The sequence below is a fragment of the Xiphias gladius genome, chromosome 18, assembly GCF_016859285.1.
Source record: "Xiphias gladius isolate SHS-SW01 ecotype Sanya breed wild chromosome 18, ASM1685928v1, whole genome shotgun sequence".
Taxonomy (NCBI): Eukaryota; Metazoa; Chordata; class Actinopteri; order Istiophoriformes; family Xiphiidae; genus Xiphias; species Xiphias gladius.
This window is the reverse complement of record NC_053417.1, coordinates 1940250-1946796: the sequence shown is the minus strand read 5'-3', so window position 1 is coordinate 1946796 and position 6547 is coordinate 1940250. Positions and strand designations below refer to the sequence as shown.

Here is a 6547-nt window from a genome sequence, read left to right as displayed (position 1 = left end):
AATTTTTTGGGGTGTCTCTGAGACATGAAGTAAATGGTCCGGCTGGCCAGGATTTGAACCTGGGACTTCCTTCTCTGGGCTTTTACACATGTAGTTCGCATCCTAAAAACTCAGCTATCGGGTCACTCCCAAAAGTTCTGTTATGTTTGACAGCTTAAAATATAACATCTTTAGTCAATGTCACACAGTCAGCTGCAGCAAAAAACATCCAGATTCATTTGAACTGTTTGTTCCTCAAGCTGAAGATGAAGGAAACTAGCTAAGGTGGTGGCTGAAATTTCAATGTGAACATTAGTAATGTTTGCTGTTAAAATCTCTTAAAGAATTCAAAATTAAACCTTTTATATACTTTATTTATTTTAAAAAATGTTTATAAAAATCCAAGACAGTTGCTGATATTACAACTACATTTACACATACTAAATATGACTAAATATTCAAGTCACTAACTAATTATTTATCAGAAGACCAGGAAGCTGGATCTTCAAAGGAGCAGGAGGGTAGTCCTCTGTCAGAAGGCCAGACGGCTGGATCTTCATCATAAGACAGAAAGTAGTCCTGCATCAGATGTCCCAAGAGCTGGTGAATCTTCATAGTAATCTTTGAGTCTTTGGCTTGAGCTCCATCAGAAGACCAAGCACCTGGATCTTCGTCATAAGAGGAAGTGAATGGAACTCCATCAGATTACCCAGTGGTGGGACCATCATCATGGGAGACAGTAGCTTTCGTTCCATCAAATGATCTGATGGCTGGAGCATCATCTTTGGAGACAGAGGGTAGTCCTCCAGTACGGAACCCAGTGGCTGAGGCTGCAGAGGTGTTTACCGTGTCTGCTGAGTCTTCCATTGGGCAGACGTTCATCATAGCTTGGGAGGTGGTGAGACTGGATGAAGTATGACAATCAATTAGTGAATCCGTCAATCCATTAATAAAGCCATCAGTCCATCAAACTTATTGTGTTATCTACTACCAGTGTGAAAAGACACATGGTCAACCACCAGGCTCTGCTGTCAAGGTGCTCCGTCAGGTGGGACATTGGGATTTGGAAACAGATTCAGGTCAGCTGACCCAGCTCCTACCTCTCAGAAACAGGTGAATACCTGGTACTGATTCAGTCTTTACTTGTAAAACAAAGTAGAGAGTGCCTTCATCAATGAGGTCATCCATAGAGCTCAATGAAGCTATCCTGCTCTTGTAGTTTCACCTTTTTGCCAGCTGTCTATTCTACTGGTTTCTGAGGGCACAAAATATATATGAGAACTGTTTTAAAAGAGCTCAAATAAAATGATTTAACAAACTCAAACAAAGAAGAACATGGTTCCTCTAGCATCAGGTTCCATGTTAGACTGTCAGCCTCCTCACTGAAAAAAGTACTGGGTATATTTCCCAGCATGAAGCAGGTGGTCCTCCAGCTGACCCAGAACCTCAACCATGCACTTCATCTGCAGACAGAATATGCCGGACCAAGAGGATAATATGACTTCTTAGAATAATGAAACCAGCTCTGCTAGATTAAAAGATACTTAACTGTGCAGGATGAACCCACCTATACCCGGTCTGCTGAAGCTCCAGCCAAGGGTGGACTTTGGAGGCTGGAATGGCTTTGCAAACGTCTATTAATTTGAACCTGAGGGGTTTGTCCTGCTTGTTAACAAGCATAACATTGTCTGGTTTGATATGGGTATTCAAGATACCAAGACCCTTCAGGGCGTCCAAGGCCACCAACAGCTGTAGGGACAAAAGAAGAAAAGACATGTTTTGAATTAAGTTTGCCATGTGCTGCCTTTTGGGGTTAGGTTTATGGTTAGGGTGTTCTTCACTGATGAGTATTAGATACGTAGAACAAAAGATGATTGGTTCTATAATACATTTTGATGACGTTTTTTTTTTGTAAGGAGAAAGTGCTGGTTGAAACCTTAGGGAAACAAAGTGTATTTTTTCAACCAATGGGGTATGTTAAATTTAGAAAAAAGTTTTAAAAGTCACACACAGCAGATTTGACAAATGAAAATGAACACATAACCTTTCTTTTAAACATGTGAAAAGTGGATTTATATAAATACAAAAATCTGAGTGAAGGTCAACTTTTATAAATACAATTTGCATTAAAGCCACTTTGTGTAGAATGTCTTTGTGAATATATAGCATCTTTCAAATCATTGAAATAATTTTGTCAAAACTGGTGCAGTCTGTGTGTTGCTGTCAGTAGCAGAGGTGGCATTGTCATCTTTTTTAGGCAGGGCTGTGTATTGTCCAGTTTTATGGACAGTAGCTCAGTTTTCAAAATTTCTGATCACCAATTTGAATAACAGATTTTTTAGTAAAAATTTCCATATTTGTATTAGTATCTTTCCGCCACAGCTTGGTAAGGAAACACTAGAGGGAGTTAGGGAGTTTGGTGTTCAAAACACTGTAATTTGGTTAAAAAAATGAAGAAGAAAAGAAAAGAATAAAAAGTGACATACAAAATTAAAAGCAGTTGCATGAAGACGGGATCACTTGATGCAACTGCTTGTCTAGCTTGGACAGGAGAAGTCATTACAGTGACCAATTAAGTGTGAAACGTAACTATCCTTTAAGGGTTAAATTAGGTTGCCTCACTCTGGGTATTGATTTAATATTACTAGAAGTGGTAAGAGGTAAACACTTACATTATTTTTTTTCTGTAATCAATCAATATCATTAACATATAACATTAACATAAAAAATTCTTTTATATTTAATTTTTTGGGGTGTCTCTGAGACATGAAGTAAATGGTCCGGCTGGCCAGGATTTGAACCTGGGACTTCCTTCTCTGGGCTTTTACACATGTAGTTCGCATCCTAAAAACTCAGCTATCGGGTCACTCCCAAAAGTTCTGTTATGTTTGACAGCTTAAAATATAACATCTTTAGTCAATGTCACACAGTCAGCTGCAGCAAAAAACATCCAGATTCATTTGAACTGTTTGTTCCTCAAGCTGAAGATGAAGGAAACTAGCTAAGGTGGTGGCTGAAATTTCAATGTGAACATTAGTAATGTTTGCTGTTAAAATCTCTTAAAGAATTCAAAATTAAACCTTTTATATACTTTATTTATTTTAAAAAATGTTTATAAAAATCCAAGACAGTTGCTGATATTACAACTACATTTACACATACTAAATATGACTAAATATTCAAGTCACTAACTAATTATTTATCAGAAGACCAGGAAGCTGGATCTTCAAAGGAGCAGGAGGGTAGTCCTCTGTCAGAAGGCCAGACGGCTGGATCTTCATCATAAGACAGAAAGTAGTCCTGCATCAGATGTCCCAAGAGCTGGTGAATCTTCATAGTAATCTTTGAGTCTTTGGCTTGAGCTCCATCAGAAGACCAAGCACCTGGATCTTCGTCATAAGAGGAAGTGAATGGAACTCCATCAGATTACCCAGTGGTGGGACCATCATCATGGGAGACAGTAGCTTTCGTTCCATCAAATGATCTGATGGCTGGAGCATCATCTTTGGAGACAGAGGGTAGTCCTCCAGTACGGAACCCAGTGGCTGAGGCTGCAGAGGTGTTTACCGTGTCTGCTGAGTCTTCCATTGGGCAGACGTTCATCATAGCTTGGGAGGTGGTGAGACTGGATGAAGTATGACAATCAATTAGTGAATCCGTCAATCCATTAATAAAGCCATCAGTCCATCAAACTTATTGTGTTATCTACTACCAGTGTGAAAAGACACATGGTCAACCACCAGGCTCTGCTGTCAAGGTGCTCCGTCAGGTGGGACATTGGGATTTGGAAACAGATTCAGGTCAGCTGACCCAGCTCCTACCTCTCAGAAACAGGTGAATACCTGGTACTGATTCAGTCTTTACTTGTAAAACAAAGTAGAGAGTGCCTTCATCAATGAGGTCATCCATAGAGCTCAATGAAGCTATCCTGCTCTTGTAGTTTCACCTTTTTGCCAGCTGTCTATTCTACTGGTTTCTGAGGGCACAAAATATATATGAGAACTGTTTTAAAAGAGCTCAAATAAAATGATTTAACAAACTCAAACAAAGAAGAACATGGTTCCTCTAGCATCAGGTTCCATGTTAGACTGTCAGCCTCCTCACTGAAAAAGTACTGGGTATATTTCCCAGCATGAAGCAGGTGGTCCTCCAGCTGACCCAGAACCTCAACCATGCACTTCATCTGCAGACAGAATATGCCGGACCAAGAGGATAATATGACTTCTTAGAATAATGAAACCAGCTCTGCTAGATTAAAAGATACTTAACTGTGCAGGATGAACCCACCTATACCCGGTCTGCTGAAGCTCCAGCCAAGGGTGGACTTTGGAGGCTGGAATGGCTTTGCAAACGTCTATTAATTTGAACCTGAGGGGTTTGTCCTGCTTGTTAACAAGCATAACATTGTCTGGTTTGATATGGGTATTCAAGATACCAAGACCCTTCAGGGCGTCCAAGGCCACCAACAGCTGTAGGGACAAAAGAAGAAAAGACATGTTTTGAATTAAGTTTGCCATGTGCTGCCTTTTGGGGTTAGGTTTATGGTTAGGGTGTTCTTCACTGATGAGTATTAGATACGTAGAACAAAAGATGATTGGTTCTATAATACAATTATCACCGCTACACACCTGCTTTGCATCAGCCGTAGTTGTTCAGAGACATAGGCTTGAAGTGTCGTTCTTGGAGCAGCACATACAGACCCCAGTCCAGCATCTCAAATTTGAAGACAGGTCTGTCCCGTATGTTCAAACCACCCAAAGAAATTCACCACATTAGTGTGGTCTGAATTCTGGACACTGATGACTTTTAACATGGACACTTGGAGAGAAAAGAGGAGGAATGACAAAATAGATTATACAGACAGGTATCAACATATTGTGGTACATAGTCTGATAAAGCAGGTGAAACCTGAGCACAGGAATATAATCAAAGGGGGTTCAAAGACCTCTTTCCAGTGCCCTGGATAACATCGGCATCCTTCTTAAGGATCTTAACAGCACTGTCTCTTTTGTTGTCAGATTCTGGCACTTGGCCACTTAACCAAACCAGCCTTCAGCAATAAACTCAGAACAGAATAATTAGAAGACCTACAAAACAGAGTTTGACCTGCCTGAACCTCAGGTGCTGTCATTGTGACTGTAGAGACGGATGGTGAACATGGAGACAAAATATGTGACATCAGTGAATTCAATGTGTGAGGCATTCAGTCAACAAATTATTGACAAACACACAGCTGAACCATGAGTCATAACATTTTTCACAGTCAGATCTTTTTGGTTTAGTATGTCCAAGGCTGAGAATTAATCTTCAGACTTGAATCATCTTGAATTTAGAACATAAGTCTGTCTTCTACAAATGACCATTGTCTCAAATGGGTGTTTCTCTCTATCAGTGGTAATAATGAAATGACCAAAATCAATCACAAGTCTGCTTCTACACTTATACCTCTTGTGACATCGCTGACATAATACTATTTAGAACTCGCTGTTGTGTTCTGTTCAATTCTTTTTAGAACCCACTGACATGCAACTTAAAATACAGCAGTTACATGCTGAAAAACATGTTTTTATTCAAACAGTGTCATATATGAGTTCTGCTCCTGATTGAGTGAAGAAAAAAAATCTTTCCCTGCACATCAGTCATTTTTATAGACTGTACTCTCATCAATCTCCCCTTTCAGACCACAACCAAATAAACGTGTTCTTTAAACTCTGCTCAAATCAGTGAGAACTAGACCTAGTATATGGCTGGGCCTCTCTTTATCTGTTTCTCTCCTACTCTCCGTACTCTCTGTGCTCACATATACAGTATTTTAATACAGCCAAATTCCCAATAAAGGTGTTCCCATTTATATGTTTTTCTGTTTCTGTTGTCAAACAATGGAACAAGTATGAAACAGTGACTGCAATGCAGCTTATTAAGACTACATGTTAACCAGCAGTCACTTCAAAGCCATTTCCAAGCTGCCGCTCTGCACTGCTAAAATCCTGTATATTATAACTACGATGTCATCTAGCAATATTGACTTGGACAATGATCACTCAGAGAGAGAGATAGAAGCTCATTTACATCTATGCAGCTGCTGTGCGGTCAATTGAATGAGACACATAGAGAGGTGTGCCTGCAGAGGGAAAGCCCAACCTCGTGCTCGCGTCGTGACACTGGCGACTCTATTTTATGGAAAGTAGCTAAAGTTTGTCCAAGAAGTAGCTAGATTTGTCACTAGGTGAAGAAAACTCACCAAAGGGGTGTGAAAAGTTGGTAAATCCAGCAACCAAGGCACTAAGTTGGAAACATTGTCTGTAAATGACCCTCTGATGACGCAATAGAAACTGTTTGCGCCAACTCATTTTGAAAGAGCAACGGGCCAATGGGGAAACTCCAACACTCAGCCAGCCAACCAATGGCGTGATGAAAGCACTCAGTCACATGGCATTCAGCCAACCAATGGTGTAACTTTATCACCGTTGCAGTCCAGCCAAGAAAAGGGAGCCCAAACTGCATAAATTACAGATGGGCCCCAGACAATGGAGACAAATTCATTATAGCCTTAAACTCACCTGATCTG

At 40.2% G+C, this 6547-nt stretch overlaps 1 long non-coding RNA gene across 2 annotated transcripts; it reads right to left on the bottom strand.

Moving 5' to 3' along the window:
* Positions 1–3071: 3071 nt before the first annotated feature.
* LOC120804064 lies at positions 3072–6320 on the bottom strand. 2 transcript variants are annotated; one of them, XR_005709403.1, is made up of 4 exons: positions 6221–6320; positions 4608–4797; positions 4267–4448; positions 3072–4162 (listed from the first exon to the last, which is right to left on the bottom strand). It is a non-coding gene; the product is annotated as an uncharacterized LOC120804064 (long non-coding RNA). The 2 variants fall into 2 exon arrangements; XR_005709402.1 differs by having other exon boundaries at positions 3072–4448.
* Positions 6321–6547: the final 227 nt, after the last annotated feature.